This window comes from Argentina silus, assembly GCF_951799395.1.
Source record: "Argentina silus genome assembly, chromosome: Y".
Taxonomy (NCBI): Eukaryota; Metazoa; Chordata; class Actinopteri; order Argentiniformes; family Argentinidae; genus Argentina; species Argentina silus.
Window position 1 is genome coordinate 47,680,230 of NC_139654.1, and position 21,805 is coordinate 47,702,034.

General features: G+C 42.2%; 1 pseudogene across 1 annotated transcript in view; it reads left to right on the forward strand.

Moving 5' to 3' along the window:
* The first annotated feature begins 2,099 nt into the window (after positions 1–2,099).
* The window catches only part of LOC310824163 (cytochrome P450 3A27-like), a 193,110-nt pseudogene continuing 173,404 nt past the window's right edge, over positions 2,100–21,805 (forward strand). The window contains exon 1 of the transcript in view: positions 2,100–2,104. The product of the transcript in view is annotated as a cytochrome P450 3A27-like (transcript). The remainder of the gene's footprint in view (positions 2,105–21,805) is intronic.

A 21,805-nucleotide genomic window follows, 5' to 3' on the forward strand; every position in this document is an offset into this window, starting at 1 on the left:
CTGTCCTCATACATAGCTGAACACCTCTAAACACCTCCCAAGAGTCTGGAGACAGAATGTCAGTCTGACTTCAGGTTTATTGATTTAGAAAGAGTGAAACTGAGAAAGAGAAACAATAATCAATGATATGGTTTCACATCCACACATTGCCTTGCCATACATCACAGAGATGACCTAACAAAGAAATAGCGACATATAGCTACAGATGTTGTATGATGCAACAATACACAGGTAAAGATCATTTTATGCCACGTCCTACACATTTGGGGTAGTCAATAGTCCTAGGAGAAGCACACCTGTTAACCATCTCAATTCCATCTCTCCTTTCAGTCATAGGGTTAGGGTTAGGGTAGGAGTTTCTCATAGAAGTCTGTCTGTGTGTGGTAATGCTGATCTGCACTATGACTGCAGCCTTTTAGGAAGTGAATAGGTTGGTTTCACATACACTAAAATATGTGTACTTCAAGTAATCTTGTCTGTCTACAAGAGGGCAGCATATCATCATTTCAGATCTGCGATCAATGAAGGGGCCCAACAGTTTAAATAAATCATATTAATATCTATTGTTAAAGTTGAAGGGTTCTCCCTCGACAGACTCTCTCTCAATGTGAAGAATTACTTTGATGTATTTGAAAATAATCTTCTACATGCAGATGCATCATTTACTACTATGTAGTAGTTGTCATTCACTCATGGCCTGTCTGAAGGTGTTGAGCAGGACAGGTCTCAGCACTCATCCACTCATGGTCTCTGATCCAGCACTCCTGTCTCCTTTCTTTCTCTCTATCTTTAGGATCGATCCGCATTAGCTGCCGCCATTAACAACCACATATACACTCACTGGGCTCTTTATTAGGAACACTATATTAATACTGGGTAGGACCTCCCTTTGCTCTTCAAACAGCCTCAATTCTTCGTGGCATTGATTCCACAAGATGTTTCAAACATTCCTTTGAGATTCTGGTCCATGATGACATGATTGCATCACGCAATACCTATAGATTTTTCAGGTGCACTTTCAAGCTGTGAATCTCCCGTTCTGCCACATCCAAAAGGTGTTCTATTGGATTCAGATCCAGTGACTGGGAAGGCCACTGAAGAAAACTGAAGTCATTGTCAAGTTCATGAAACCAGTTTGAGACGACTTTTGCTTTGCAACATTGTGCATTATCATGCTGTAAGTAGCCATTAGAAGACGGGTAAATTGTGGCCATGAAGGGATGCACATGGTCAGCAACAATACTCAAATAGGCTGTGGCATTCAAGCAATGATTGATTGGTATTAATGGGCCCAAAGTGTGCCAAGAAAACATTCCCCACACCATTACACCACCTCCACCATGAGAATGTGTACAGTGTGTGTGTATATATATACTGTTTTATATATTTGTATTCATTATACTACAGCATTTATTATACTCCAGCACTTTCATATTAATATGTGTCTCTGTGTATGGTTTACATAAATGTGTATATATTGTGTGGTTTTCTCGAATTGTAGGACATCAGCACTTATTACCTTCTATCTTTTTCTAAAATGTTTGTTAATATATCGCAGCACTTACGCATGCCCACTTTATTATGGGGGTTTTACGTCCTGTTATCTATAATTGTCTCATCACTATGCTTATTACTAATTTATTACTATCCCCAGCATTTTCTTTTTATCTTATAATTGTTATTATCTATTTATATAGGCAGACCTGCTATGATTTTAAAATCAACACCTCACTTTGCACTTTCGTCCACTTAGCACTTCTTCTCCTAAAGCATTCACACCCTGATGGCTCAATAGCGCTCCAACAAATTCTTCTTGACTGCCCTCTAGTGTCCATTTTTTGGCAGCAGCACACACAGTCCACCCTTCAGACCCACTCAGGCCTAGATAAATGCACCACAATAACATATAATAAAAAAAGGGTTAATGGCCCCTGTACTGGCCGAAGGAAGAATAGAGGGGGGGACTAGCTCTGATGGGGGTGGGTGTGTCCAGGCTGTGGGCTACTGTAAATGTAGCTGTGCACACCAGTTCTTGAATATGTTGTCTGCTGTGGTGCTGGTCCAGTGTGTGTTGTCTGGTACAGTGAAGAGAATGTGTCATGGGGTATTTCTAATAGGTTGGAAAGGTGTGTAGTGATGTAGCTGTTTAGGATCCTGAGGTTGTGCTGTCCTCCCTGGCTAAGTTGGCGTGAAAAAATTGATAACTGGAATGTAAATGTTTGCATTGGGGTATGTCTCTGTGGCCTGTTTGTGAATGGTTGCTAATTGTTTCAGTGATGTCTGTGGCATGGGTCATGGTCTCTGTTATTGATGTCCACTGAGAGAACCACTATGCGGGCATGGGGTGGATGGGGGCCTTTTCCAAAACTTTGGTGAAATGGTAGAAGCAGGCCCCAGGGTAACTGTCAATTTATATGTTGGGGTTGGTGAAAGGGGGAATTTGGTTCAGGTTACAATCCCCCAATATCAGTGTCGGTTTGTGGCCCTCAAAATTCCAATCTGTCACCTTATGTTGTAGTCTGGCTTTGTGTTACCAGGGAGTTTTCGATTTTTCCTTCACACTGGCGTCACCTGTTGATGAAAGGAGGAAAGGTGAGATGACATCATCAGCGTGTATGGAGATGTGACTGTGTAGCTGAAGGGTGCACATGGTTGTTAAAGGGATAGAGATGGCTGCTACAGAGGCCCGAGGTTGACGCCTCGCAGGACGGCAACAGAAAGGACTGCAGGGGGAAGATAAAGACATCAGGAGATTTACTAGAATATGTGTTATGCATTATAATATATTAAGATAATACATCATAATTATCATTATTATAGAATTATAATTACATAATATAATTCCAGGAGATTGTCCCTCTCCTTCTCCTTCTCCTGATTTTGGAATGGATTGGACCCTGTGGGCGGGGCTTGCAGACCCAGAGAGGAAGTGACTTCTTTTTCTAAGGGACACAAAGATGTTGGTGGAATCTATGTTCTTTCAGAAGTCAGAATTAAAGCTCATACCTTCAGTCGATAAGTGCACTACACCAGAAAGTGAGCAAGTGTTTTGAGCTGGAGGGGGTGGGTTGGGGGGTGTTAGGTAAAGGGGGCGGAGGTGCAAAAAAGGGAGGTGAAAGAGAAAGCAGTTTTAAAAAGACAAGGTTTAAAAAGTGTGCAGGTGAGGCGAAAAACACATAGGGGGCTTGTAGGAGAACCTCACCACAGGAACATACATGAATTGTAGTCGTTGTGAAATCGTAGTAGTCTATGGTACGTGTGTACTTGGCTATGCTCTCAAGCAGTAGAGGATACTTGGTCAGCCTCTGCATCTCCACAGGAATGATGTCCTTCAGCTGCAGTCGGCGACACTGGCGGTTACTCTCGGTTATTCTCCGCCGTACCGTGGTGGGCGGACAGAGAGGCGGTCGAAATCCACATCAACCTGCTCAGACAATAAAACTATAGGACACTGGTTAGAAGACCCTAGCCTACCTAACTTGCGGTTACTTTCCTGATTCAACTTTGTGTCTACCTTCTTGATTCAACTTGCTTTACCTTCCCTGGCTCCCCCTTCCCCCTTCCTCTTTCATCGTTAGCTGCTCCGCCTTTTTCTTGTTGTGACCGTCTAATTGTCAAATTGTTCAGCACAAGTCTGAAGAGACGATTATCAGGGTTGCCTTTTATACAGTTTAAACATAATGGTAGGCGCCGCCAAGGCTATCGGCTGATGGGCTTGTGCTTACATGAGAGAGGGCGGGAGAGAATGAACAATGGGGAGACTTTCTTACTGATCAATCAGCGCTTTCTTACTGATCAATCGGCATTCAACATTTCACACCTATCGGCAAGATATGTCTGTTCCCCCATTACTGTGCTCCCTCACCACTCCCTCCGAAATCACCGCTGTTCATATGGTAAATTATACAGTGCTTCTCAGAACAATGGCTATAGAACTTTAGAGGTGTGGCAAGAGAAAATGTAATCACAGTATTTACATAAGTTGTATCATATGAAAGTGTATAACCTGAAAACAGTTAAATCAATGTATTTGGTAAAAAAAAAGCTCCTTCTTCGAGCCGGATTTGAACCAGCGACCTAAGGATTACTGTTATTGAACATACAGTCCTGTGCTTTACCAACTGCACCAGGGCTGGGGAAGACAAGTTTGTCTGTTAAGGGGGGGTAAGAAGGCGTGAAAAAGAGGGAAAAGAAAGAGAGAGAGAGAAATTGAGGCTTCTTTTCCATTATCTACTAGTTTATTTGTCAGTATGTAGTCTAAACGACTAAAGAAAAAGAAAAAATTACGCCTTTTCCGTTTTTTGAATAGGGGGAAGAGTGGATTCTAAGGTCACCGGTTCGAATCCCACCAGCACCAGAAATAAAAACAGGCAAAGTTTCCCAAAGTGTTGTTTTGTGTAAATTCAAGATCCCTTGAGCCAATATGTTGCTTCTTGTGACATAACAAACAGACGTTTATGTACACTCGCTGTTGTTTGACTGCTATGGGCCTACAGGTCTGTTACTTGTGTGTGTGTGTAACTTTGTTTATGCATCTGAAATTATCAGTTATAAAATTATCAGACCTCTGTTTCTTTCTCTTATGGACTGCATCACTCGCTATTAGCAATGTGTCAAATTGATTGAATAAAACTCAGATAAAAGATTTATATTTGAAAATAGAAATGTTTTTATTGAAATAAACACAAAAAACCTGTGAGCTGCCTCCTACACATTGGGCAGCACACCCTGACCTTCCACAGATGGTAGGGCATCCTCGCCAGGAGCCTGTGGGTGAAGAAGTGCTCTGGTGTTGGGGCCTGGTTGTAAATGAGCACTGGTATCGGTGCTCGTACCAGAGCTTCAAGTTTGGCCGCAGCCTCTGGTTCTCCCACAGAGTGGAGGCAATCATTGGCTGGCTGCTGAAGACATACAGATACAACAACAATCGATACCACTGATAATGGGATCCTTTTTCAGCATGACAAATATGCTCAATGTCATGGCATATACAACCTACCTTATATCTGTTTAATCTGTTGGTGTATTTCTCAGACAAACTTCACCTTCTGGTAGAGAGCATACCACCTCTTCTGACTGGGGGCTGGCCTGTCCTCTACATCAGAGGGCCAAACCCCAGTGGTGGCAGAGGTCTTGAGGCGAGACAGCCACTCACTGTCCTGTCCCCCATGGCCCTGTGCTTCTTGGTCGCCATCTGAGGCCAACAAGAGGAAGAATGTCAATCTAACTGTCAAAGTCTGTCATGGGACGAGGAGCAATATATCTAACTGTGAAAGTCTATCATGGGACTAGTATAATCAATGAAATCTGTCTACCTGTCATCAATCATAAGCCTTTATCACCATACACTTAATTGTCAATAAAAATGGTTATGAATCAAATCAATCTGTCTAGAATGGATCACTTAACGGTAAAATGAAAAGACACAGCGGACAGTTTCAACATTTCGCCAGCAAACAAGTGACAAAACACATATTTCATCATCGGAGATCTTATCTTAGTGATTCAACTAATATAAGGAAGTTATTCAAGTTGGTTTTAGTGACTTGACACAGATTTTCAGCAATCGTACAGCTAGCTTACCTTAGGTAGCACTCGAACTCGCTCGTATCCGTCTCTCGTTAACAGCGAACTCATAGTGTGTTGTTATAAACTGATTAAAGTATTAATTCAGCATAACATTTCCATTGATCAAATCAGTATATCATTCAATCAAGTTTTCAGCGAACGTAGAACTAGCGTCTGTCTCTCGTCAACAAACAACGAGAGCTGCAAGTGTGTTGCTATGAACTGATAAGACAAGAAAGTATTAATATATATAAACAATTCCATTGATCAAATCAATATATCAAGCCAGGTTACCGGTGTGATCTGAGCAGTGTGACAAAAGCCCAGTTAGCCAAACGTCACCCGCCCACAAAATGGCGCACAAATGGAATGGAGCGCTGCGATTGGCTCTGCTAATGGGCAGTAATGGCGCACTAACGGAATGCGGCGTTGCGATTGGCTCTGCTAATGGACACAAATGGCGCACTAATGGAATGGGGCACTGCGATTGGCTCTGCTAATGGAGCTAATAGAAAATTTATCAGCCTTACGTGCTCTGTTCAGCGCCAGCCGGGCCACTTGGTATTGTCGAGAGCCTCCTTGAGACCGAGGATTATTGGAATAATCCCCCTTCTGAAGCTCTGAGTGACATTCCCAGGTGGAAATGCAGGTCGGGAGAGGGCCAGACTTTCGACAGGGGACATAGCAGAGAGGGAGAGAATAGAGATTAGTGTTGGCATGCCAGAGACCACACAGTACACCAGATGAATTAGTCTGACCCTCTGGTGTCTTTAAACTCAGGATGCCACTACCTACCAGTCAATTAAAAAAAAAAAAAAAAAACATCAAATCAAATCAAATCAACTTAACCACAGAGTTGGAGAGCAGTGTTGGGATTCATTTATTTTTTAAAACATGCACAACGTTAAATTAGCGCCAATAGGCGGGCAAAAATATTTTCGGTTGAGTGGAGATAACGATCATCAGCTAGCAATAGCAAAACATCTTTTCATATACATTTACATTCATGTTTTTAAAATGCTTTTTAACAGCCAATTAGAAGGCTTGATATTAACAGCCAATAAGAGGGCTGTATTTAACAGCCAATCAGAAGGCTCGATATTAACAGTCAATCAGGGGGCTCTATTTAACAGCCAATCAGAGGGCTCTATTTAACAGCCAATCAGAAGGCTCGATATTAACAGCCAATCAGGGGGCTCTATTTAACAGCCAATCAGAGGGCTGTATTGAATAGCCAATCAGAGGGCTCGATATTACAGCCAATCAGAGGGCTGTATTTAACAGCCAATCAGAAGGCTCGATATTCACAGCCAATCAGGGAGCTGTATTTAACAGGGCTCTATTTAACAGACAATCAGAGGGCTGTATTTAACAACCAATCAGAAGGCTCGATATTACCAGCCAATCAGGGGGCTCTATTTAACAGACAATAAAGCTATTATACTGTATTTAACAGCCAATCAGAGGGCTCTATTTAACAGCCAATCAGAAGGCTCGATATTAACAGCCAATCAGAAGGCTCGATATTAAAAGCCAATCAGAGGGCTGTATTTAACAGCCAATCAGAAGGCTCGATATAATATATACCTTACAAAGGACCACCACTGGAACAACTCCAGATGGAACTAAAGCAGTACATGAAACAACTAACTGAGATACATAAAGTTATATATTCACAGGAAAAAGACAAGCAGCCGGAGCCGGAGCCACCCCTGCCCAATCCGATAACTCCAGGAGACCAGGTGTACATCAAAGTCTTCCGGAGGAAGTGGAACGAGCCAAGGAGAGAGGGACCGTACGAGGTAGTGCGAGCCACCCCCACTGCAATACAAGTCCGAGGGAGTCTAACCTGGTACCACTTGAACCACTGCACCAGGGGTCCCGAGGCAAGAAGAAAAAGCAAACCAGAGAAGAAGACGAAGGAACGGGTAAGATCGTACAGGAGCACAGAGGAAATGAAGGAACAGGTACAGAGGCTGAACAGGGGCCGGAAATCCAGCCCCCAGCCGAACGGGAAGGACAGTAGAGCCTGGGGGATCCTGGGGAAGTGACTAGTGATATATAAAGTAATAATACTAATCTATATGCTGTCCCAAATAGAACAGGCCCTGCCTAGAGAATTGAGTCAGGAAGTGAAGCAAACACAGGTTGAAACCAAAAGAGATAGGGACAGAGAATATAAGGTAAATAAATTATGGGAACAGGCAAAGCAAAATTATTGGTATAAATGGGGAGAGTTTACAGCCCAGTCAGTAACAGAAGGAGATTGCCTCATGTGTTGTCCATCACCACTTAAAAAACTACGAGTTGTACCTAACTCACACACATACCAGGCATGTGCACAGTTATATAAAAAGTCCTGTCCCATAGAAGAATCAAAACGACCATATTGTCCAGCCGAATGTTTGGGTATCTTAAGCAACACCAGATACCAACCGTTTTATGATCAAACTTTTAGAGACCAATGCAGAAAAATAGATGTGAGAATAGATGAGAAAAAGAGGGAGATCCCCGGATTCAATTGATTGGAAGCAAAAGTTTGAATGCTTCGACAAACCACTTAACATAACATATGGCACCGCAAACCTGGGGAAATTTAAAGGGGACTGTCACGTCACGTGGCACCCGTTGTACCTTGGAATATGGAACAACCTAGGCCAAAAGTAGCTTATAACCAAGCAATATACCAATGCGACCCGTAAGGTAGTACTTCCCCCTAACATGTTTGAGACAGAAGAAGAAGTATCCAATGAGAGGCGCAGGATAAAACAAGATAGGCAAAGAAACTGTTCTGGACCACTGGTACTGAGATTAGGGGCTCCTGGGGCACCAGGAGGCATACCTCTAATCGATATATATCTTAGCCAGAATGAGCCAGTGGCAGATTACTAGTGGGTATGTGGAGAAGGAAGGCTAATGGCGGCATTACCCGCTGATTGGTCAGGAATATGTGCTAGGGTTCGGAATCGGAATAAATATCATGACTTTAAAATACCTCTCCGCACGTTTTAAAGTTTGATTAGTCTAAATAGCTTGAACGCTGTAGGAGGAGTAGCATACCAAAAAATCGGAAGAATTGGAATAATAATGATAAGAAAAAGAAGAATAAGTATGAGCAATAACAATAGTTAGACTCTCTCTGAACCACTCAATATTTGTTGTGAAACAACACAGCACAAGTCCAAAATGCATGTAGGTGACTAGCAAGCTAGCTAGTTCAAGCTAAAGCTAACAATGCTACCATTGCTACTAACTGACAAATAGTCATGCCATTACCCAGATACATTTGTTGACTGTGTCTACTACTGTAAAATGTAATTAAACGTCACATACCCGCTTCGAAGTCGCTCTCGCTGTCCTCCCAACGGGAGCCCTGCAAAAAAGAAAAACAACAACAACAACCTGTCGTAGAAACGGCTGTCCCAGTCCACGCACAGCCAATCCTGAAAAACACGAAGGCATTTTTCAGGCCTTCCTTGCTAATGCTAATGTCGTAGATTTTAAGTTATAATACTTAAAAATAAAATACCGTTAACCAGAGCTGTTGATTCATTCAAAGACTTTATTCCCGCAGAACATGTAGCCGACCCCGTTATCTCCTCAGTCACCTGTCTTTATAGATTTCACAGATTCAAATCCCATAGGAATGACTTTCGTCCAGTGGAGAGATAGAAATAGAAATTTAGTAAAGTGTCTTATTGGTCAATAATGGTCTGTAATGAGAGTTGGTGTCATTACAGATTCACACAAAACAAACTCAAGCAGTAGTCAGTCACCATTTCAAGTTATATTTAATAGTCTAAGACAGTTCAGATTAAAATACATGTTCATCTGGGTTTAAAGGTGAGAGCATAAAACCTCTGATTCTGATAGAGAGGGACTTCAGAAATGTAATTGGATATAGGGCCATCGCAGATTTTGTCCACAGCCACTCCCATGGCAGTCATAAAAAAACAATTCAAAAAAACATTGCTAATGCTTATATGTGAAACACCAAATTTCCTGATTCATGGCTCATTCTGAGAATTGGAATCATATACCAGCTATATACTAACTATGTATAACTTTGGTTTGTGGTCTCACTGAGGTCCAGCTCTCCACCCAGGGCACTGCAGAGGGACACAGCACGCCTCACCGCCCCCCTCTCACCTCTCACAGGGACCAGGTACAGGAGCTGCAGGAGGAGGGCTTTGCTGGAGCTGAGGGGAGACAGAGGAGGGAGCATACATTGTACAATGAGAAATCCTCCTCATCAGAGATCAGTGTGTCTGTCCTTACGCCAGACGGACTGTGTCTAAGTGGAATAGCTGGTCTCGTCTGGCCTCCTCCACCTCACAGTCTTAGTTAAAGCTAAAGCTAACAATGCTACCACCGTTGCTACTGACGGACTAACAGTCATGCCATTACACAGATGCATTTGTTTACTATGTGTCTACTGTAAAATGTAATTAAACGTGACATACCTACCACCGAGGCATTTCTCAGTACCTTTCGTTGCTAATGCTCATGGCTTAGTTATGCTAGCTCTAAGAAAACCAGCGGGGTCTCGTCAATGTAAACATCAACAGAAGTGTGTTGCTGTGTAGCGCTGGATCAACCATTCCATAGAATGCTGCTCATGTTCTATTTCTAGAGGTCACATGGTAACGCATTTTTGAAAAGTCTTTATGATGCATGTCATCTATGATTATTATGAATTATTTTCAAAACTGTGTGTTGCTATGCAACCTTTCAATATAGAACATTAGCAACATTCTATGGAATGTTCAATCCGCTCCAGATAACAACAAACTTGAGTTGATGTTTACATCGACACAAACCAGCTGATTTTCGGAGCAAAACGGGCTGAAAAATGCCTCAGTGTTTTTCAGGTTTTGACTGCGGCCTGCCGTTTTTACTTCCGTGTTTTCTTTTTTGCTGGGTCCGCGATCGTGAAGAGGGAAGCGACGGCAGCGACTTCGGAGAGGGTATGTGACGATAGTTGGACCATATCTGAACGATAGTTAGACAACCACTCGATACGTGTTGCTAAAACAACACGGCACAAGTCGAACATGCATGTTGGTGACGAGCAAGCGAGCTAGTTCAAGCTAAAGCTAACAATGCTACCACCGTTGCTACTGACGGACTAACAGTCATGCCATTACACAGATGCATTTGTTTACCACGTGTCTACTGTAAAATGTAATTAAACGTGACATACCTGCTTCGAAGTCGCTGTACTCTCAAAAAGAAAACAGGAACAACAACCTGTCGTAGAAATGGCAGTCCGCTATCCATGCACTCCCGCAGCCAAACCTGCGTTTCTCAGTACCTTTCGTTGCTAATGCTAGTGGCGTAGTAATGCTAGCGCTCAGAAGACTAGCTGGGTCTCGTCAATGTCAACATCATCAGAGGTGTGTTGCTGCGTAGCGCTGGATCAAACATAGAAGGCTGCTCATGTTCTATTTCTAGAGGTCACATGGTAACGCATTTTTGAAAAGTGTTGATGATACATGTCATGCATCATTATTACTCATTATTTTCAAAACGGTGTGTTGCTATGCAACCTTTCAATATAGAACATTAGCAACATTCTATGGAATGTTCAGTCCGCTCCAGATAACAACAGACTTCAGTTGATGTTCACATCGACACAAACCTGCTGATTTTCTGAGCAAAACGGACTGAAAAATGCCTCGGTGATATTCAGGATTGGCTGCGCGAGTGCGTGGACTGCGGTCTGCCGTCTCTACGACGGGTTGTTCGTGTTTTCTTTTTTGCAAGGTTCGCGATCGTGAAGAGGAAAGCGACAGCGACTTTGAAGAGGGTATGTGACATTTAATTACATTTTACAGGAGACACATATCTCACAAATTGTGTGTGCAATGATTATTTTGCCAGTTAGAAGCAATGATAGCATTGTTAGCTGCTAGGTGGCTAAGTAACCCGTTGACAGTGTCTAAGGGCGTTGCTAAGAGTTACCTTTAGCTTGAACTAGCTAGCTTGCTAGCCACCTCCATGCATTTTAGCTAAAGAGATGTGTGTATGTGTGTGTGTTGTGAGTAGCAGACAGACATCTCTGTGGTGAAGACCGTCCTGCGTATGGGACCGGATGGGCAGCTGTCCTCCACTGCGTGGTCGGGGGCTGACTCTTTCTCCACACCCGCTCAGCAGCAGTACACTGATCCTGAGCCACAGGGCCAGAACTGCTATGAGGTCAAACTTAACACTTAAGCCTTTACCATATTATCAAGCCTTTACCATATTATCACTTAGTAACTCCACCGGTTTACATGCGTCATTCTCTCCCATAGCCTCTATTTGACCACCAAGAGGACTGAGGACATTGCCCTGAGGGTCACCACCCTACGCCAGGCCTTCACAGTGAGTCAACCACCCTTTCTCTGTGCTTTCTCTCTTCTGTCTTCTGTCAGATGGTGTCTCACTATTTTTTTCCCCCTTTACCAGACCCTGCGCAGTTCCACCCAGAGCAAGAACCAGCTGTACGTGGCTGGGAAGGTCCTGCTGGGAGCACTGGTTCAGGCCAATCACAAGGTAAGACATTGGCTTCCTCCAACAGAGTGAATTATCAAGAGAAAATGTAACAACCGTTTACTGACATTGTCTCTCTTGTTCTGTATAGGACGAGGCACAGTTCATCCGTGCCTATGATGACCTTGTTGGGTACCTGAGTGATCCCTCCAAACAGGGTGACATTGAGATGGAGCTGGCAGAACATCAGGTTAGTTCATTCACTTCAGTAGTCTCACATTGATTACCTGTGCCTGTATTGGGTCCTTCTTTTTAATATCATTGCTATTTTGTTGTAAATGTTTTTGTCTTTTGTTAGATTAGCCATGTCAACCTCATAGACATCCTCTATGAGCTGGTTCTGTTTGGGGTGATGGTGGGGAGGCCCCTGGTGGTGGTGAGTACTGTTCTTATACTGAAGACTGTTACAGGGTGACTTTGTTGACAAGTTCATATGACTCTCTGCTCTCTCCTCCTATGTTTGCTGTTAGCAACCTGGTGGTTTTGTGGAGCGTCTGTACTCTCTCCTACACTCCTGCCTGCCTGCCAGCAACATGAAACCAGAGGCTGAGAGATGCCTGCTGCACCTGAAGGTACAGACAAGTTCTGATGTTGTTACTGTTCCTTCTCTCTAGTATTTAGCATCCAATCTATTGTTCAGTTTAAATGAGTACTGTGAACTAGCAGTAACTCAGAGCCTTACCTCAGGGCGGGCTGATGATGCTTCTGGACGACATGTTTGGTCAGGAGGTTCCCTGGTACTTCAACACGGAGTCTCTGGTCGTTGGAGTCTCGAGCCTCCTGGAGCACCACCTTCAGCTTCTCATGGCGTCCTTCTGAGGGGGCACGCACACACACACACACACACACACACACGCTATTAAGTAATCGGAATAAGTCATTTTAAATGATTGGAAGTAATTTTATTCTTACCACTAAAGTTGCACTCCCCCTCCCCCTCTCTTTCTCTTTTTTTCTGTCTTTCTTTTTTTAGGAATTCCACAGGGTCAAACTCCATCAGTAACCGCAAAGGATACTTCAGTGAAATCCAATAAGTATTCTAGTTAAAGTTTAAATAATAACCTCACATGCCTTCTTGTTATGTCCCCCCCTCTCTCCCTTTCCCCTCTCTCTCTCTGATATGCAGGGCCACCGGAGTCTCATTGTCTTTACTTACAGACACTTATTACATATATTTGCAAATAAATGAGTGATAGAGTATCTCAAATTGATTTAATGTCTCTGTGTTTTCTTTTCTTTTGGTGACACTTAACACTAAGGTTTCCTTTTATAATGGGTTTATAATTCAGTTTGCACATTATAAGCATGTGTTGCATTTATAGCATTAGTAACAGTGCAGCCACATATTTTCAAATTATTTGAATTGTCACTATCTATGAATGAATCATTAAAGAGAAGCTACGGGATATGGCAATAACTATTTCTGTATTATTTAACCTCTTATTTTGTGTCTGAATTATCAATGCATAGTTTGTACAAATATAATCAATTGAATCACTGTTTTATCTCATTCAGCCACAGACTCCCTAGTTTATCATCGCCAACTTTAGAAGCAGCATTACTGTTAAGTGTGTCGATGTCATTGGTCTACGTGGAATCCACACACATACGCACCACACTGAGGGCATGTAACAGGGACCCGTTTCCAACTCATTAGCGCTACGTTGAGAACTGTAGGCTGAGATTATAGAAATTATCTCGTAGAATCACTTTAATAGTCAAGAAACTACTCAGAAATCATACCACAATTAAACTTGAAAAAGTTCCAGAAGAAACATTGTTTCTCTTTAACAGAGCAATATCCAAGACTGCGTAAAGAGGGAGAAAAATGTCTTTCTTAAAGATCAGATTTTAGTAAATAGATATTATTGCACAAAATTGGGCTATAAGAATCTCAAAGACAGAATCAAACATTTCACTCTCTATAGTAGTGATTTTGGTGTCTAGTGTCAGAGGAACATATTTCATCCCCACATTAAGTAAACACAAATAAACTAATTCATATGTAATGTCCTCCAACTTTCCATCAAGAATAAAGACACACTGTGTACTGTGTACCAGTATAGTAACACTACTACTAGAATATATAGACTTGCAATGGAATTTGGCCTTGGAGGGCTACAGGTCCTAGGCCCCCCATTCCCCAGCATCTGATTTCATGTCTCTGCATTGTGTACTGGTTATGGCATGGTACCACTAGGTGAAAGGTCGAGAGGCACATAGAATATTGTACAATTCCAACAGTCCCCTCTTTGATTATTTTAAACAAAGTATAATAATCAAGAATTACCAAAATGAATAATAAAAACATGAAGAAATATAAAAGTAACAACAGGAAATATAAAAGAACCACTTTCCTCATCTTACTAGTGAGTGAGATCTGCTTGTCCTATTTCACACATACAATACGTTGAGTTGACACCATGAGCATGCATGATGTACAGGACTGAGTGAGCGCTGCAAAACATGTTTGTCTACTGATGCTGTATCTTGAACCGTCATCTGCGTTTAACTCACTCACCGCCAAAGAATTCCGGTACACTCACCACCTGGAGTGCCAAGTGTTTTATGTGGTATAGGGAAGCCAATAGGGAAAGCCCTTATTAATACATTGGAAACACAAAGTTGTAATAATGCCAATACATTAGTGACATATTTTTGAAAAGTGTTGAAAATACATGTCATGCATCATTATTACAAAATTAGTGCTACTGACAATTGTCGTTGCTAGGATTGCGTCTTTCTTGTGCCATTTCCCCAGCAACGTGTGTGTAAGACTAGAGTGGTAGGTTAGAACAGAGCCAAATGAGGTGTAATTAAGCCATTACAACAACAACAATCAAATGACCACACACACCTGACATCACTGTCCTGCCCTCCCATCAGGCAGAATATCTAGCATGTGTGTGTGAGTGTTGTACATAGTCAGAAGGTAGTCCTAGATGATGTACCAGGAAGAACGAAACCCAGATAACAATTCCCAAACCTATCACTAGGTAACATAGAGTAGGCCATTAGAACACAAATCCAATAAGTGTTGTTCAATATGCTTAAGCTGGGTAGTTGAGACCTAGTGACTTTGGAGTCTGCTATTGATGTCTGTCAACATGAAATCTGTCAAGAAATCTGCCTTATTTCACTCTATGGGAAATCCCATAGGAATGACTTTCGTCCAGTGGAGAGATAGAAATAGAAATTTAGTAAAGTGTCTTATTGGTCAATAATGGTCTGTAATGAGAGTTGGTGTCATTACAGATTCACACAAAACAAACTCAAGCAGTAGTCAGTCACCATTTCAAGTTATATTTAATAGTCTAAGACAGTTCAGATTAAAATACATGTTCATCTGGGTTTAAAGGTGAGAGCATAAAACCTCTTCTGATAGAGAGGGACTTCAGAAATGTAATTGGATATAGGGCCATCGCAGATTTTGTCCACAGCCACTCCCATGGCAGTCATAAAAAAACAATTCAAAAAAACATTGCTAATGCTTATATGTGAAACACCAAATTTCCTGATTCATGGCTCATTCTGAGAATTGGAATCATATACCAGCTATATACTAACTATGTATAACTTTGGTTTGTGGTCTCACTGAGGTCCAGCTCTCCACCCAGGGCACTGCAGAGGGACACAGCACGCCTCACCGCCCCCCTCTCACCGGGACCAGGTACAGGAGCTGCAGGAGGAGGGCTTTGCTGGAGCTGAGGGGAGACAGAGGAGGGAGCATACATTGTACAATGAGAAATCCTCCTCATCAGAGATCAGTGTGTCTGTCCTTACGCCAGACGGACTGTGTCTAAGTGGAATAGCTGGTCTCGTCTGGCCTCCTCCACCTCACAGTCTTAGTTAAAGCTAAAGCTAACAATGCTACCACCGTTGCTACTGACGGACTAACAGTCATGCCATTACACAGATGCATTTGTTTACTATGTGTCTACTGTAAAATGTAATTAAACGTGACATACCTACCACCGAGGCATTTCTCAGTACCTTTCGTTGCTAATGCTCATGGCTTAGTTATGCTAGCTCTAAGAAAACCAGCGGGGTCTCGTCAATGTAAACATCAACAGAAGTGTGTTGCTGTGTAGCGCTGGATCAACCATTCCATAGAATGCTGCTCATGTTCTATTTCTAGAGGTCACATGGTAACGCATTTTTGAAAAGTCTTTATGATGCATGTCATCTATGATTATTATGAATTATTTTCAAAACTGTGTGTTGCTATGCAACCTTTCAATATAGAACATTAGCAACATTCTATGGAATGTTCAATCCGCTCCAGATAACAACAAACTTGAGTTGATGTTTACATCGACACAAACCAGCTGATTTTCGGAGCAAAACGGGCTGAAAAATGCCTCAGTGTTTTTCAGGTTTTGACTGCGGCCTGCCGTTTTTACTTCCGTGTTTTCTTTTTTGCTGGGTCCGCGATCGTGAAGAGGGAAGCGACGGCAGCGACTTCGGAGAGGGTATGTGACGATAGTTGGACCATATCTGAACGATAGTTAGACAACCACTCGATACGTGTTGCTAAAACAACACGGCACAAGTCGAACATGCATGTTGGTGACGAGCAAGCGAGCTAGTTCAAGCTAAAGCTAACAATGCTACCACCGTTGCTACTGACGGACTAACAGTCATGCCATTACACAGATGCATTTGTTTACCACGTGTCTACTGTAAAATGTAATTAAACGTGACATACCTGCTTCGAAGTCGCTGTACTCTCAAAAAGAAAACAGGAACAACAACCTGTCGTAGAAATGGCAGTCCGCTATCCATGCACTCCCGCAGCCAAACCTGCGTTTCTCAGTACCTTTCGTTGCTAATGCTAGTGGCGTAGTAATGCTAGCGCTCAGAAGACTAGCTGGGTCTCGTCAATGTCAACATCATCAGAGGTGTGTTGCTGCGTAGCGCTGGATCAAACATAGAAGGCTGCTCATGTTCTATTTCTAGAGGTCACATGGTAACGCATTTTTGAAAAGTGTTGATGATACATGTCATGCATCATTATTACTCATTATTTTCAAAACGGTGTGTTGCTATGCAACCTTTCAATATAGAACATTAGCAACATTCTATGGAATGTTCAGTCCGCTCCAGATAACAACAGACTTCAGTTGATGTTCACATCGACACAAACCTGCTGATTTTCTGAGCAAAACGGACTGAAAAATGCCTCGGTGATATTCAGGATTGGCTGCGCGAGTGCGTGGACTGCGGTCTGCCGTCTCTACGACGGGTTGTTCGTGTTTTCTTTTTTGCAAGGTTCGCGATCGTGAAGAGGAAAGCGACAGCGACTTTGAAGAGGGTATGTGACATTTAATTACATTTTACAGGAGACACATATCTCACAAATTGTGTGTGCAATGATTATTTTGCCAGTTAGAAGCAATGATAGCATTGTTAGCTGCTAGGTGGCTAAGTAACCCGTTGACAGTGTCTAAGGGCGTTGCTAAGAGTTACCTTTAGCTTGAACTAGCTAGCTTGCTAGCCACCTCCATGCATTTTAGCTAAAGAGATGTGTGTGTGTTGTGAGTAGCAGACAGACATCTCTGTGGTGAATACCGTCCTGCGTATGGGACCGGATGGGCAGCTGTCCTCCACTGCGTGGTCGGGGGCTGACTCTTTCTCCACACCCGCTCAGCAGCAGTACACTGATCCTGAGCCACAGGGCCAGAACTGCTATGAGGTCAAACTTAACACTTAAGCCTTTACCATATTATCAAGCCTTTACCATATTATCACTTAGTAACTCCACCGGTTTACATGCGTCATTCTCTCCCATAGCCTCTATTTGACCACCAAGAGGACTGAGGACATTGCCCTGAGGGTCACCACCCTACGCCAGGCCTTCACAGTGAGTCAACCACCCTTTCTCTGTGCTTTCTCTCTTCTGTCTTCTGTCAGATGGTGTCTCACTATTTTTTTCCCCCTTTACCAGACCCTGCGCAGTTCCACCCAGAGCAAGAACCAGCTGTACGTGGCTGGGAAGGTCCTGCTGGGAGCACTGGTTCAGGCCAATCACAAGGTAAGACATTGGCTTCCTCCAACAGAGTGAATTATCAAGAGAAAATGTAACAACCGTTTACTGACATTGTCTCTCTTGTTCTGTATAGGACGAGGCACAGTTCATCCGTGCCTATGATGACCTTGTTGGGTACCTGAGTGATCCCTCCAAACAGGGTGACATTGAGATGGAGCTGGCAGAACATCAGGTTAGTTCATTCACTTCAGTAGTCTCACATTGATTACCTGTGCCTGTATTGGGTCCTTCTTTTTAATATCATTGCTATTTTGTTGTAAATGTTTTTGTCTTTTGTTAGATTAGCCATGTCAACCTCATAGACATCCTCTATGAGCTGGTTCTGTTTGGGGTGATGGTGGGGAGGCCCCTGGTGGTGGTGAGTACTGTTCTTATACTGAAGACTGTTACAGGGTGACTTTGTTGACAAGTTCATATGACTCTCTGCTCTCTCCTCCTATGTTTGCTGTTAGCAACCTGGTGGTTTTGTGGAGCGTCTGTACTCTCTCCTACACTCCTGCCTGCCTGCCAGCAACATGAAACCAGAGGCTGAGAGATGCCTGCTGCACCTGAAGGTACAGACAAGTTCTGATGTTGTTACTGTTCCTTCTCTCTAGTATTTAGCATCCAATCTATTGTTCAGTTTAAATGAGTACTGTGAACTAGCAGTAACTCAGAGCCTTACCTCAGGGCGGGCTGATGATGCTTCTGGACGACATGTTTGGTCAGGAGGTTCCCTGGTACTTCAACACGGAGTCTCTGGTCGTTGGAGTCTCGAGCCTCCTGGAGCACCACCTTCAGCTTCTCATGGCGTCCTTCTGAGGGGGCACGCACACACACACACACACACACACACACACGCTATTAAGTAATCGGAATAAGTCATTTTAAATGATTGGAAGTAATTTTATTCTTACCACTAAAGTTGCACTCCCCCTCCCCCTCTCTTTCTCTTTTTTTCTGTCTTTCTTTTTTTAGGAATTCCACAGGGTCAAACTCCATCAGTAACCGCAAAGGATACTTCAGTGAAATCCAATAAGTATTCTAGTTAAAGTTTAAATAATAACCTCACATGCCTTCTTGTTATGTCCCCCCCTCTCTCCCTTTCCCCTCTCTCTCTCTGATATGCAGGGCCACCGGAGTCTCATTGTCTTTACTTACAGACACTTATTACATATATTTGCAAATAAATGAGTGATAGAGTATCTCAAATTGATTTAATGTCTCTGTGTTTTCTTTTCTTTTGGTGACACTTAACACTAAGGTTTCCTTTTATAATGGGTTTATAATTCAGTTTGCACATTATAAGCATGTGTTGCATTTATAGCATTAGTAACAGTGCAGCCACATATTTTCAAATTATTTGAATTGTCACTATCTATGAATGAATCATTAAAGAGAAGCTACGGGATATGGCAATAACTATTTCTGTATTATTTAACCTCTTATTTTGTGTCTGAATTATCAATGCATAGTTTGTACAAATATAATCAATTGAATCACTGTTTTATCTCATTCAGCCACAGACTCCCTAGTTTATCATCGCCAACTTTAGAAGCAGCATTACTGTTAAGTGTGTCGATGTCATTGGTCTACGTGGAATCCACACACATACGCACCACACTGAGGGCATGTAACAGGGACCCGTTTCCAACTCATTAGCGCTACGTTGAGAACTGTAGGCTGAGATTATAGAAATTATCTCGTAGAATCACTTTAATAGTCAAGAAACTACTCAGAAATCATACCACAATTAAACTTGAAAAAGTTCCAGAAGAAACATTGTTTCTCTTTAACAGAGCAATATCCAAGACTGCGTAAAGAGGGAGAAAAATATCTTTCTTAAAGATCAGATTTTAGTAAATAGATATTATTGCACAAAATTGGGCTATAAGAATCTCAAAGACAGAATCAAACATTTCACTCTCTATAGTAGTGATTTTGGTGTCTAGTGTCAGAGGAACATATTTCATCCCCACATTAAGTAAACACAAATAAACTAATTCATATGTAATGTCCTCCAACTTTCCATCAAGAATAAAGACACACTGTGTACTGTGTACCAGTATAGTAACACTACTACTAGAATATATAGACTTGCAATGGAATTTGGCCTTGGAGGGCTACAGGTCCTAGGCCCCCCATTCCCCAGCATCTGATTTCATGTCTCTGCATTGTGTACTGGTTATGGCATGGTACCACTAGGTGAAAGGTCGAGAGGCACATAGAATATTGTACAATTCCAACAGTCCCCTCTTTGATTATTTTAAACAAAGTATAATAATCAAGAATTACCAAAATGAATAATAAAAACATGAAAAAATATAAAAGTAACAACAGGAAATATAAAAGAACCACTTTCCTCATCTTACTAGTGAGTGAGATCTGCTTGTCCTATTTCACACATACAATACGTTGAGTTGACACCATGAGCATGCATGATGTACAGGACTGAGTGAGCGCTGCAAAACATGTTTGTCTACTGATGCTGTATCTTGAACCGTCATCTGCGTTTAACTCACTCACCGCCAAAGAATTCCGGTACACTCACCACCTGGAGTGCCAAGTGTTTTATGTGGTATAGGGAAGCCAATAGGGAAAGCCCTTATTAATACATTGGAAACACAAAGTTGTAATAATGCCAATACATTAGTGACATATTTTTGAAAAGTGTTGAAAATACATGTCATGCATCATTATTACAAAATTAGTGCTACTGACAATTGTCGTTGCTAGGATTGCGTCTTTCTTGTGCCATTTCCCCAGCAACGTGTGTGTAAGACTAGAGTGGTAGGTTAGAACAGAGCCAAATGAGGTGTAATTAAGCCATTACAACAACAACAATCAAATGACCACACACACCTGACATCACTGTCCTGCCCTCCCATCAGGCAGAATATCTAGCATGTGTGTGTGAGTGTTGTACATAGTCAGAAGGTAGTCCTAGATGATGTACCAGGAAGAACGAAACCCAGATAACAATTCCCAAACCTATCACTAGGTAACATAGAGTAGGCCATTAGAACACAAATCCAATAAGTGTTGTTCAATATGCTTAAGCTGGGTAGTTGAGACCTAGTGACTTTGGAGTCTGCTATTGATGTCTGTCAACATGAAATCTGTCAAGAAATCTGCCTTATTTCACTCTATGGGAAATCCCATAGGAATGACTTTCGTCCAGTGGAGAGATAGAAATAGAAATTTAGTAAAGTGTCTTATTGGTCAATAATGGTCTGTAATGAGAGTTGGTGTCATTACAGATTCACACAAAACAAACTCAAGCAGTAGTCAGTCACCATTTCAAGTTATATTTAATAGTCTAAGACAGTTCAGATTAAAATACATGTTCATCTGGGTTTAAAGGTGAGAGCATAAAACCTCTTCTGATAGAGAGGGACTTCAGAAATGTAATTGGATATAGGGCCATCGCAGATTTTGTCCACAGCCACTCCCATGGCAGTCATAAAAAAACAATTCAAAAAAACATTGCTAATGCTTATATGTGAAACACCAAATTTCCTGATTCATGGCTCATTCTGAGAATTGGAATCATATACCAGCTATATACTAACTATGTATAACTTTGGTTTGTGGTCTCACTGAGGTCCAGCTCTCCACCCAGGGCACTGCAGAGGGACACAGCACGCCTCACCGCCCCCCTCTCACCTCTCACAG